The sequence below is a fragment of the Xiphophorus couchianus genome, chromosome 5 (assembly GCF_001444195.1).
Source record: "Xiphophorus couchianus chromosome 5, X_couchianus-1.0, whole genome shotgun sequence".
In the NCBI taxonomy this organism is placed as follows: domain Eukaryota; kingdom Metazoa; phylum Chordata; class Actinopteri; order Cyprinodontiformes; family Poeciliidae; genus Xiphophorus; species Xiphophorus couchianus.
The window spans coordinates 40240565-40254513 of record NC_040232.1 but is presented as its reverse complement, the minus strand read 5'-3'; the positions used below and the strand labels follow the sequence as shown (position 1 = coordinate 40254513).

Sequence of the window (13949 nt, the reverse complement as noted above, 5' to 3'; positions counted from 1 at the left end):
ATCCTGACCAGATGCCCGAGCCACCTCAACTGGCTCCTCTCGATGTGAAGGAGCAGCAGCTCTACTCTGAGTCCCTCCCGGATGACTGAGCTTCTCACCCTATCTCTAAGGGAGAGCCCAGCCACCCTACGGAGAAAACCCATTTCGGCCGCTTGTATCCGCAATCTCGTTCTTTCGGTCATGACCCAAAGCTCATGACCATAGATGAGGGTGGGAACGTAGATCGACCGGTAAATCGAGAGCTTCGCTTTTTGGCTCAGCGTTCTCTTCATCACGATGGACCGGTACAGCGCCCGCTTGACGGCAGACACTGCGCCAATCCGCCTGTCGATCTCCCGCTCCCTTCTTACCCCATTCGTGAACAAGATCCGAGATACTTGAACTCCTCCACTTGGGGCAGGACACCCCCCCTGACCCGGAGAAGGCACTCTACCCTTTTCCGGCTCAAGACCATGGCCTCAGATTTGGAGGCACTGATCCCCATCCCGGCCGCTTCACACTCGGCTGCGAACCGCTCCAGCGAGAGCTGTAGATCATGACCTGATGAAGCCAGTAGGACCACATCGTCTGCAAAAAGCAGAGATGAGATCCTAAGGCCACCAAATCGGATCCCCTCAACACCTTGGCTGCGCCTAGAAATTCTGTCCATGAAAGTGATGAACAGAATCGGTGACAAAAGGCAGCCCTGGCGGAGTCCAACTCTCATCGGAAACGAGCCAGACTCACTGCTGGCAATGCGGACCAGACTCTGACACGGTCATACAGGGACCTGACAGCCCATATCAAAGGGCCCGGTACCCCATACTCCCGGAGAACAGGGCTCCCCCACAGGGCTCCCCGAGGGACACGGTCGAACGCCTTCTCCAAGTCCACAAAACACATGTAGACTGGTTGGGCGAACTCCCATGCACCCTCCAGGACCCTGGCGAGGGTGTAGAGTTGGTCCAGTGTTCCACGACCAGAACGAAAACCACACTGCTCTTCCTGAATCCGAGGTTCGACTATCCGACGGACCCTCCTCTCCAGGACCCCTGAATAGACCTTGCCAGGGAGGTTTAATAGTGTGACCCCTCTATAATTAGAACACACCCTCCGGTCCCCCTTTTTGAACAGGGGGACCACCACCCCAGTCTGCCAATCCAGGGGAACTGCCCCCGATGTCCATGCAATATTGCAGAGTCACGTCAGCCAACACAACCCTACAACATCCAGAGCCTTAAGGAACTCCGGGCGGATCTCATCCACCCCCGGAGCCTTGCCACCGAGGAGCTTCTTAACCACCTCGGCGACCTCGTCCCCAGAGATTGGAGAGCCCAACCCAGAGTCCCCAGGCTCAGCTTCTTCAATGAAAGGCATGTTGGTGGGATTGAGGAGGTCTTCGAAGTACTCTGCCCACCGGCCCACAACGTCCCGAGTAGAGGTCTGCAGCACACCATCCCCACTATAAACAGTGTTGGTGCCTTACTGCTTCCCCCCGAGACGCCGGATGGTGGACCAGAATCGCCTCGAAGCCGTACGGAAGTCTTTCTCCATGGCCTCTCCAAACTCCTCCCACGCCCAAGTTTTTGCCTCAGCAACCACCCGAGCCGCATGCCGCGTCGCCTGCCGGTACCCATCAGCTGCTTCCAGAGTCCCACAGGCCAAAAAGGCCCAGTAGGACTCCTTCTTCAGCCTGACGGCATCCCTCACCGAAGGTGTCCACCAATGGGTTCGAGGGTTGCCTCCGCGACACGCACCGACAACCTTATGGCCACAGCTCCGATCAGCCGCCTCGACAATGGAGGCACGGAACACGGTCCACTCAGACTCCATGTCCCCTACCTCCCCCGGGACGTGTTCGAAGTTTTGCCGGAGATGGGAGTTAAAGCTCCGTCTCACAGGGGATTCCGCCAGACGTTCCCAGCAGACCCTCACAACACGTTTGGGCCTGCCAGGCCTGACCGGCTTCCTCCCCCACCACCAGAGCCAACTCACCACCAGGTAGTGGTCAGTGGACAGCTCCGCACCTCTCTTCATCCGAGTGTCCAAGACATACGGCCGCAGATCCGATGAAACAATGACAAAGTCGATCATCGAACTGCGGCCTAGGGTGTCCTGGTGCCAAGTGCACATATGGACACCCTTGTGCCTGAACATGGTGTTCGTTATGGACAATCCATGACGAGCACAGAAGTCCAACAACCGAACACCGCTCGAGTTTAGATTGGGGGGGCCGTTCCTCCCAACCACGCCCCTCCAGGTCTCACTGTCATTGCCCACGTGAGTCCCCCAGCAGAACAAGGGAGTCCCCAGGAGGAGCACTCTCCAGTACCCCCTCTAAGGACTCCAAAAAGGGTGGGTTATCTGAACTGTCGTTCGGCCCGTAAGCACCGTCAGGACCCGTCCCCCCACCCGTAGGCGGAGGGAGGCTACCCTCGCGTTCACTGGAGTAAACCCCAACGTACAGGCGCCGAGATGAGGAGCAACAAGTATGCCCACTCCTGCCCGACACCTCTCACCTTGGGCAACTCCAGAGTGGAAGTATGTCCAGTCCCTCTCAAAGAGCCTGGTTCCAGAACCAGAGCCATGCGTCGAGGTGAGACCGACTATTTCTAGCCGGAACCTCTCGACCTCACACACTAGCTTCGGGATCCTTCCCCACCAGAGAGGTGACATTCCACGTCCCAAGAGCCAGCTTCTGCAACCGAGGATCGGACTTCCAGGGTCCCCTCCCTCTGCCGCCACCCATCACACAATGCACCCGACCCCTTTGGCCCCTCTCACGGGTGGTGGGCCCATGGGAGGGGGGACCCATGTTTCCTCTTCGGGCTGAGCCCGGCCGGGCTCCATGGGTAAAAGCCCGGCCACCAGGCACTCGCCATCGTGCCCCCCCTCCAGGCCTGGCTCCAGGGTGGGGCCCCGGTGACCCGCGTCCGGGCGAGGGAACACCAAGTCCAATGTTCTTGCTCATCATTGGGGTCTTCGGGCTGCGCTTTGTCTGGTCCCTCACCTAGGACCTGTCTGCCTTGGGTGACCCTACCAGAGGCATGAAGCCCCAGACAGCATAGCTCCTAGGATCATTGGGGCACTCAAACCCCTCCACCACGATAAGGTGGCAGCCCAAGGAGAGGCATTAAAGATTACGGTAAGCTTTATTTATTTTTTACCTGGCTTTCATGTACCTGCTGCATTACTTCATGTTTTTAGTTAGCATGACAGGCAGCTTATAAATATATTTATAAATGGCTATAGTTTGCCGTCAGCAATGTCTGCTATAGTCATTGGGTAACCCTAACCCTAACCCTAAGTCATTGTTGTTGTGAGGGGTCTTTTTTCCCTATACTTTAAAATATTTCAGATTAAATACAGACTTTTTTTATTAAACCAATAGCTGTTGGTAGCGATACTATATGTGAGATAGCAGTGTTATTAGTGTATATTAAGCCTATCCTATCATTTCAGGAACACAGTGACCTGCGCAGTTCGGTGGACACATTGTGGCTGCGCTGCATTTGATAAAGTCTGTCATACAACGTATTAATGTGCAAAAGAGTTGCGGTGATCTGTATTTGTCTGTGTTTAATTTAATTCCATTAAAAACCTGTTTCCCCTGTCCGATACTGTTTTATTCTTACAAACACCTCTGTATTTAAAATATTTTTTTAAAGTGTTGAGGAAAAATGATTATTTTTAGTGCTTAATACAGTTAATCTTACGGCATGTGTAAAAGGTATATTGAACATTCTTATTTTGAACAAATTTCTTAATTTTGAACAGGTTTGTGTTAAGGATTTAAAACTAAACTATTGATGGGCAAGTATTCAAAGTACAGGAACCAAATGCAGATCAAAGGGGATCTCTCAATGAGGCTCCTGCTGTGTTATCAGAGGACAGGAGGCCATAAAATTAGCATCTCCTGCAGAGCAGTATCACTTGAGCCTGGAGGAGAGAAGTCTGTTTGGTTCACAGAAGATCAAAAGTCTTCCACAACCAACATCTGGGATGGTGTAAAACTGAATACAACATAGAATGTTGAAACCACTAACATTTAATTTCTAAGACATTTTTCTAAGTACTAATACCATGTTTTTAACAAAGATTGTATTATCTAATTTTAGAACTACTAATCTAGTAAATGATGAATGTATTTGAAAATTGTACTATCTGTGACAATATCAGAATCAAATGGAAATTGTTTGAATGAAAATGTTTTGTTTAGTATTAGAAAATTGCTCAGGATTTATGCTAAATGGGGTATACTTAGGATTGAATATTATGTTTCATAGGTTAGAAAAGGAATTATACCTCATTTTGTTCTGTTGATTTTATGTGTTAGTTTTGGCAGGACTTAATCTTTTGAGGTGCTGGGTGCAGAGGAGCAAAACTGGGTTTTGTGAAGATAACCTTTCCTTGAACCAAATTACTGGATTTAAGTTTGTCCTGAGAATTTATGTAAGGAGAGATAACGGGAGAGACTCCGGATTCCACAGGTATCTGTGAAATCTTATCTTATGTTTTTCTTTACCCAAATGACCGTAGAACCCAGAAGGCCAGGATGCAGCTGTTTGCTCTTTTGTTGAACCAGAGAGCAAATGGCCTTTGATCTTTGGCGTAAATTAGGGGGAGTTCTAAGTTTTTCTGAGTGTCCAAGGTAGCTTCCAGTTGGTCAACCAGAGGTACGCCTTAATTGAATATATTAAAAAGGAAAGACACACCTTCAGTACAAGAGTTTGTACACAGGAGTAATAATTCAGATAGCTGCCACTATTTTGCTTTTTTGCATCAGCTCTCTCCAAAGACGCGTCTTTGTCTGTCTTTGTCTTTTCTTTCTCTATTTTTCCTGTCTCAGGTAATGAATGTATATCTCTGTTCCTCTGCAGTTTTGTTGTTAATTCATACGTTGCTTTGTATGGGATTAAACTCTGTAATTCTGTGACGTCAACACGCATTGTTGTTTTTCTTGTGGCCGCACGTCGCCCGCTGAGAGTACCTGGGATCCATAGGAAGAGAGAGCCAAACGTTTTTTCCAAAGTTAATTTATAAATTATTCTTCCTTAACAAAAGGTAAAGTATTCTAATAAAAGGATTAGGGCGTGTACATCTATAGCTTTTCATTTTAAACGGGTAGGATATTAAGATGAAGGAAGTGATCTTGTGGTTTCGTCGTAAATAAATTGTTCCATTGCTAAGCATAACTCCTAAGTTTCCACTTCAGTCCCGTCACTCAATAATCAATATATTTAACATTAACACAACCCGCTATAGTTTTTGGTTTGTAAACATGACTGTAGTAGTTTTGGATGTGTAACACTGACAGACTTAACTATCTATCCGTGCTACGGTAGGAAAATCAGGTAAATCTCAACTTATGTGTGTTCACGTCTTCCTACGTGTTGTCATGTATGCGCTGCATGTCAGTGGTCCACAGACAGATGCCATTATTTGCATGTAAATGTTTCCCTTACTGCTGCCATCCATCACTCAAGGTTTCCTCCGTCCCTCTGGCTTGCATATGTTGCCCTCCACACGCATCGCCTCCGCTCACCAGCCAGCTGAGCTCAGGGTGAACGGTACTAGTCTCTGATCTGTACCATCTGCCTGACCAATATGGGACAGAACAGTTGATCGGATGAATGATGGTTTGTCCTTACAGAACTGCAGTGAAACATGATTCAGACGAAAAGTTTAGTTTGAAGAGAAAAATTGTCAAAAGCTGTAAAACTAAAAATCTAATTTGCTCATATATATGTAAGTATATTTAGTCATCCAAACATGATCATCATGTGTGATGGGTGGCGGCCAAGGGAGGGGACCCTGGCGGTCCGATCCTCGGTTGCAGAAACTGGCTCTTGGGACGTGGAATGTCACCTCTCTGGTGGGGAAGGAGCCGGAGCTAGTGCGTGAGGTCGAGAGGTTCCGGCTAGAAATAGTCGGTCTCACCTCGACGCATGGCTCTGGTTCTGGAACCAGTCTCCTTGAGAGGGGCTGGACATACTTCCACTCTGGAGTTGCCCAGGGAGAGAGACGTCGGGCAGGAGTGGGCATACTTGTTGCTCCCCATCTCGGCGCCTGTACGTTGGGTTTACCCCGGTGAACGAGAGGGTAGCATCCCTCCGCCTACGGGTGGGGGGACGGGTTCTGACTGTTGTTTGTGCTTACGGGCTGAACGACAGTTCAGATTACCCACCCTTTTTGGAGTCCTTAGAGGGGGTACTGGAGAGTGCTCCTCCTGGGGACTCCCTTGTTCTGCTGGGGGACTTCAACGCTCACGTGGGCAACGACAGTGAGACCTGGAGGGGCGTGGTTGGGAGGAACGGCCTGCCTGACCTGAACTCGAGCGGTGTTCTGTTGTTGGACTTCTGTGCTCGCCATGGATTGTCCATAACGAACACCATGTTCGAGCATAAGGGTGTCCATATGTGCACTTGGCACCAGAACACTCTAGGCCGCAGTTCGATGATCGACTTTGTCATCGTTTCATCGGATCTGCGGCTGTATGTCTTGGACACTCGAGTGAAGAGAGGTGCAGAGCTGTCCACTGACCACTACCTGGTGGTGAGTTGGCTCCGGTGGTGGGGGAGAAAGCCGGTCAGACCTGGCAGGCCCAAACGTGTTGTGAGGGTCTGCTGGGAACGTCTGGCGGAATCCCCTGTGAGACGGAGCTTTAACTCACATCTCCGGCAAAACTTCGAACACGTCCCGGGGGAGGTGAGGGACATGGAGTCTGAGTGGACCATGTTCCGTGCCTCCATTGTCGAGGCGGCCGATCGGAGCTGTGGCCGCAAGGTTGTCGGTGCCTGTCGCGGCAGCAACCCTCGAACCCGTTGGTGGACACCTTCGGTGAGGGATGCCGTCAGGCTGAAGAAGGAGTCCTATCGGGCCTTTTTGGCCTGTGGGACTCCGGAAGCAGCTGATGGGTACCGGCGGGCGAAGCGGCATGCTGCTCGGGTGGTTGCTGAGGCAAAAACTCGGGCGTGGGAGGAGTTTGGAGAGACCATGGAGAAAGACTTCCGCATGGCTTCGAGGCGATTCTGGTCCACCATCCGGCGTCTCAGGGGGGGGAAGCAGTACAGCAACAACACTGTTTATAGTGGGGATGGTGTGCTGCTGACCTCTACTCGGGACGTTGTGGGCCGGTGGGCAGAGTACTTCGAAGACCTCCTCAATCCCACCAACATGCCTTCCATTGAGGAAGCGGAGCCTGGGGACTCTGGGTTGGGCTCTCCAATCTCTGGGGACGAGGTCGCCGAGGTGGTTAAAAAGCTCCTCGGTGGCAAGGCCCCGGGGGTGGATGAGATCCGCCCGGAGTTCCTTAAGGCTCTGGATGTTGTAGGGTTGTGTTGGTTGACGCGACTCTGCAATATTGCATGGACATCGGGGGCAGTTCCCCTGGATTGGCAGACTGGGGTGGTGGTCCCCCTGTTCAAAAAGGGGGACCGGAGGGTGTGCTCCAATTACAGAGGGGTCACACTCTTAAGCCTCCCTGGCAAGGTCTATTCGGGGGTCCTGGAGAGGAGGGTCCGTCGGATAGTCGAACCTCGGATTCAGGAAGAGCAGTGTGGTTTTCGTCCTGGTCGTGGAACACTGGACCAGCTCTACACCCTCGCCAGGGTCCTGGAGGGTGCATGGGAGTTCGCCCAACCAGTCTACATGTGTTTTGTGGACTTGGAGAAGGCGTTCGACCGTGTCCCTCGGGGAGCCCTGTGGGGGGTTCTCCGGGAGTATGGGGTACCGGGCCCTTTGATACGGGCTGTCAGGTCCCTGTATGACCGGTGTCAGAGTCTGGTCCGCATTGCCGGCAGTAAGTCGGGCTCGTTTCCGGTGAGAGTTGGACTCCGCCAGGGCTGCCCTTTGTCACCGATTCTGTTCATCACTTTCATGGACAGAATTTCTAGGCGCAGCCAAGGTGTTGAGGGCATCCGATTTGGTGGCCTTAGGATCTCATCTCTGCTTTTTGCAGACGATGTGGTCCTTTTGGCTTCATCAGATCGTGATCTGCAGCTCTCGCTGGAGCGGTTCGCAGCCGAGTGTGAAGCGGCCGGGATGTGGATCAGTGCCTCCAAATCCGAGGCCATGGTCTTGAGCCGGAAAAGGGTAGAGTGCCTTCTCCGGGTCAGGGGGGGTGTCCTGCCCCAAGTGGAGGAGTTCAAGTATCTCGGGATCTTGTTCACGAATGGCGGAAGAAGGGAGCGGGAGGTCGACAGGCGGATTGGTGCAGCGTCTGCCGTTAAGCGGGCGTTGTACCGGTCCGTCGTGGTGAAGAGAGAGCTGAGCCAAAAAGCAAAGCTCTCGATTTACCAGTCGATCTACGTTCCCACCCTCATCTATGGTCATGAGCTTTGGGCCATGACCGAAAGAGCGAGATCGCGGATACAAGCGGCCGAAATGGGTTTTCTCCGTAGGGTGGCTGGGCTCTCCCTTAGAGATAGGGTGAGAAGCTCAGTCATCCGGGAGGGACTCAGAGTAGAGCCGCTGCTCCTTCACATCGAGAGGAGCCAGTTGAGGTGGCTCGGGCATCTGGTCAGGATGCCTCCTTGACGCCTCCCTGGTGATGTGTTCCGGGCACGTCCCACCGGGAGGAGGCCCAGGGGAAGACCCAGGACACGCTGGAGGGACTATGTCTCTCGGCTGGCCTGGGAACGCCTCGGGATTCCCCCGGAAGAGCTGGAAGAAGTGGCCGGGGAGAGGGAAGTCTGGGCCTCCCTTCTGAAGCTGCTATCCCCGCGACCCGACCTCGGATAAGTGGAAGAAGATGGATGGATGGATGGATCCAATGACAAACTGACTGCACAGTCATTTTTTACCATTACACAAACAAGAAAAATCTCTCATAGTGCTTTAGTTTTTTAGAAAAGTCTAAAAAAAATAAAACACAAAGGTCTGAAATCTGACCGTTTCAGATTTAATTTCCAGCTTGTATGAATTATAAAAGGCACAGTATTAAATAATTTATAGGACCATAGTGCCTTTTCATAATATAATAAAGTAAGTCTGTTACCTTCAGTTATTATAAAAAATGAAGGCAACATGTTTGATAGGTATTCTATCAAAAATGACTTAAAAGAAATGTCACTTTGCCATTTGCACACTTTAAATTATGGATCCCAGGAAGAATAGCCATGTTTAAGGCAATGGCTATTGGAGATACATTTAAACCCCTTTGAAAATGGGTCATTGTTTCTTTAAGAAGTGCCTGCTCTTCTGACACTCTGCCTTCAGGATGTCATCACAACATCACTCCTCCAAACGGTTTACAGCCATTCTTAGTAGAGTTGGACTGAGAAGATCCCTCACATGACCTCAGCAGAGGGGCTGTTCCACCAGGTGTTTGCTAATTGTTGTTGCCACTAGCTTTGAGGGGTTGCATGTGGGATGTATGCTTTGTAGGGCACTATCTCTGCTAGAGACTGAAAAGCCAAGGAAAAGCTTTTGTGGCAAAAGGCCACAGAAAGCTTGATGACATTATAACATGATATACAGTTCCAAAAGTTGATTTTCAATTATACTTCCCCCTGAAATAGCAAAATAATATTTCTAATAAGTGCAAAGAAACACTTCTCACCAAGCAGAGCAGGGCAACCAATGAATTTTTACTTCCTCTTTTCCCTAGACACCACATAAAACAAGAGAAATGTATTAATTAAAGCAATCATCACACAACATATCCATAAATTGTTTCTAAAATACTTAAGTGTGGAAGCGGTTTTTACATGTTATTGAAGGATGATAAGTGGTCATGGGTTTCCTTTAGAAAGACGAAATAACTCCTAAATCAGCATTTCTTTTATGATAAAAGGCCTAATTTCGTTATTTGGAGTTCTATCTCTATGCTTCTATGTTTCTGTGCAAATACTGACTTTTTTGTGTGAATTTGTTTTGCTCTGCAATACCAGAGATGTTGTGACTTATGTGGTATAAGTACTACTGATTCCTATTGTAATGCCCTTCTTTGTCCTTAGAAAACAATAGACAAATAGAAAGAAAGAAAAGGAGTCTGGAATGTCAGTAAATGTAACCACAAGGTTTATAAGTAAACAACTGTGCTCATTTTTGCATACCACAGTCCCACTTATCACCCCTCCCCCCATCTATTCATCTCCACACAGGCAATGTCTCTCAGTGTATCTTGGCATGTTTGACTGGGGTGGAGATAAACTTTGAGAGGGTACATTAGTAACACTTCAAGTCTTACCGCATTAGTCCTATGCCCAGTGATTGAGTCAAACAGGAACACCTTTTGTCTGCTACATTTCCGGCAACCTTAATGAGAAGAAAAGAAAAAAAAATTATAAAAACAAAATAAGAATTAAAGTCAGAGTGTACACTGAAAAATGAAAACTAGTATGGTGACTCATATTTTATAAACCTTCTAAACTTTACTCTTCTTTACATGGATTTACACATTTTCTCAAATTAGGTCAGAGGTTGATATTATATTATTAGTAGTTAAATATTTTTAATATATAGTAGTTAAATATTTTTAATATTTAACTACTTTAGAGTGGCCACAGAAATGGAAAAACTAATACTTAAAGTGTAACTAAACCCAAAACAAGTTTTTGTTGCTTATAAACTGTCTATCAAGGTTTTCTGTGTCTGTGAGAATTTTGTTTTAGTGCTTGACTCCTTAAGTCGGTAGTTGGGTTTTCCTAATAGTTACAGTGAAAGTCATTAACACAAAAATATGAAATAATACTATAACAATGTCACTCAGGACTCATTCTGGTATATGACCGTCTCACTCAGCCCCACTGCCCCACACGGTGGTTGTGGTTGAGTTGTGAGTGAGTATGGAGTATTGAGCGTTGTGGTGAGTATTGATGATAGCATCATTCTGCTTTACAAATGTGTGATTTATTTGTAATATTGACTAAATTGGAATGGGTCTGCTCTGCTATGATTACTGCCACAGGTATTCTGCAGGACAGACAACTGTTATACTGCAAGTCTTTCTAGAAGCGAGGGGGAATCAAAGCAATCTATGCTGCTTGCTCAGGCCAGACAGGCTACAGCAAGGCCGCAGAGCAATGTTGACTTAAGAGTCTCAAACACACAAAAAAGAGTGGCTACACATATCACTAGCTGTTTTGACAAAATGTCTGTAGAGGGGTATGAAAAAAATGTACGAAGATAGCAACAAAGTGGATAAGCTTTGCCTCTATCTTTGTTAATCTCCATCTCCAGTCGTGTTTTTTCCCTCTGCTCACTTGTGTCAAATTTCAAAAGGCTTGGGTTATGCTTTCAGGGCAGTTAGTTAAACTTAAAACAAATACTGTGTACTTGTCCAAAGGTTCACAAACAAGGCCAAGACAAGCATTATTGTTGTTTCAGAATTTGAGGTTAGTATAACAAAAATGTACGTTAAATGCACAGTGGCACAGTTGGTAGAGCTATTGCCTTGCAGCAAGAAGGTTCTGGGTTCAATTCCCGGCCCGGGGTCTTTCTGCACGGAGTTTGCATGTTCTCCCTGTGCAAGGTGGGTTCTCTCTGGGTTCTCCGGCTTCCTCCCACAGTCCAAAAACATGACTGTCAGGTTTTTTGGTCTTTCTAAATTCTCTCTGAGTGTCTGTGTGTATGGCTGTGTGTCCTGTCTGTCTCTGTGTTGCCCTGTGACAGACTGGCAACCTGTCCAGGGTTACCCCCGCCTCTTGCTGGAAATAGGCACCAGCAGCCCTACCGACCCCTGGTGTAAGAAAATGGATGGATGTAAAAGAAATAGTCACAGGACTAAGGAAAACAAAACTTACCCTTTCTCTTCTTATTTTCAAATAGGCCACCCTGACTTAACGAGATGGCATGGGCAGCAGGCGATTCATATGAATGTTGATTTGTCTGGTCTATGGGAGAGACAGATGGCAGAGTAGGAGGAGAGGCAGGTGGAGAGGTGCTTCTGGCTCTTTTCTTCTTCTGGAAAGCCGGAGAAGAAGGAACAATAGGAGGAGAAACAGGAACCAGATCAAGCACAATCACAGGCTCTTCCTCAGCTATGGTCTCTGTTGGTTCATAGACGAGGTTCTCAGCTTTTTCATCAGCACACTGCTCTTTGGGTGAAAAAACCTGCTGTTCCGTGGAGGTGTCGGGCTGCACTGGTACAGACGTGGCTAGGAAAGACGTAATTTTACAGAAAACAGAAATAAATATCTATAGACACATATCTTGCTCGCTTTCTGTGGACTTGATATAATGCACTACAGAAGTACACACACTCTCACACACGTACATGCATTACCTTCAGGGAGGAGAAATTCATAAGCCCTTTGCATCTTCTCAAGAAAATTATTTGTAGTAGCAGTGGGCTCCAAAAGAGTAATTACATCTGCTACCCACTTGCTTGAAGACTTATCTTCCTTAGCAAAAAATAAAATAGGCTTATAGCCTAAAGCATGAAGTTTGCGAACCTGCAATTGATAAGAACATGTTACAAGTTACTAAAACGCACCATCCTATTAGAGCAGTTGTTTTTCATCATTTTGTTCATTAACAGAACTTTTTCAGTCTAAAATTTTCTACTTACTGCAATTTCCGCAGAATCCATTATGCGGGAAACATTTCTGTTTTTTAAAACTGTTTCCCTCCACTGATCATTGAATGTCTGAAACTTTTCTTTTATTATTTTTTTGGTGTAAAGACTCTGGTGGCAGGCGACACAAGTTTTTCTGTTTGCCTGATTGGGCGTTTGACACTGTGCGCATGGCCTGAATTTGGGGCGTGTCATACTTAAAAAACACTGACAAAGAGCAAAATAGAATGCAAAGACTTATGATGGACAAACAAACAAACAAACAAACAGAACTGTTGACAAATTACGTGAAGAACAATAGACAAATTAAGAACACAAAGATGACGAAGAGATATGACAAAAAAGATGACGCAGAGATTTGACAAACGTGGCTCTTAAAAGTGCCTTTTGTGGGTGCTATGAATGAGCAGAAATGTATGTCAGATGAATATCTCAAAGAAGAACCTGTTGACATAAAAACAAAATAAATGTTCAGATTTCGGAAGATATTTATTTCAACTTAGACAGGTGGAGAGAACTTTGGCTGTAATGACCCAAGTTCGTTTTTAATTCAAATGCATGACCTAGCTGCAATCAGTGTATTCAGAAAACCTTTAGGATCATCACAGCCTAGGGTTGTTATAGCAACCCTCAAATTATACAACAAACAATTCTGTGACTCTATCATGGCTAATTAAATGTATTAAGTGCAGGTTCAGCTGAACTCTCTGGGCTCCAAGAGGCTAATGTAGCTTGCTAATGTAGCTAGCTAATGTAGCTAGCGGCAACAAAAATTAAAAAAATACATGTTACAAACGTGTCCAAATGTCTTCAACCATTCGCGGCACAGTCCTACTACCATTAAGTCCTACAACTGCAATCACATTCTGTAGTATTTTCTTTTGTTTTATAATACAAAACCATTTCTGACAGATTCAAGTTTGTACTCTTTTCTTTTCTTTTCCAATGTCGCATGCGATGACGTCAGCTTCTTCTTCTTCTTCTTAGATTTATGGACGGGTGGGATCTGTCCTTATTTTTATTTTAATCAAACGTTTACAGAACCGTCTGGCATGTAATCACAAAAGGAAATGCACCCTCACTCTTCTTAAACATTTTTATTAAAATTCTTTTTTTAATTATTAATGGACTGCAAACGACTTCGGAGGTGCATGCCGGTATTATCTGTAACCTCATAAACTCCAAATAACATACGTATTCCTTTCTTTTTTTATTATTGTGTAAAAATTAGAATATTATGTCCTTTACAATCATGAAGTTACGATGAAATCAGTGAAACTGGTGTAATTCGTGTCTGCTGTTAAAAAATAAACAGAAATGTAGATAAAATAGCGGCTTCAGAGAACCGGAGGATCTTTTAAAGCTGAAGTAAAATTAACTAAATTGTTAAAAACCTACAAATACATCTGCTATGCACGAATTGTGAGCCTTTTACAAAAATAGAACAGAC

At 46.8% G+C, this 13949-nt stretch overlaps 1 long non-coding RNA gene across 1 annotated transcript; it reads right to left on the bottom strand.

Annotated features, from left to right (window-relative positions):
* Positions 1–12009: 12009 nt before the first annotated feature.
* On the bottom strand, positions 12010–13404 carry LOC114145524 (uncharacterized). The gene is made up of 3 exons (XR_003595716.1): positions 12494–13404; positions 12209–12377; positions 12010–12080 (listed from the first exon to the last, which is right to left on the bottom strand). It is a non-coding gene; the product is annotated as an uncharacterized LOC114145524 (long non-coding RNA).
* Between the last annotated feature and the right edge of the window lie 545 nt (positions 13405–13949).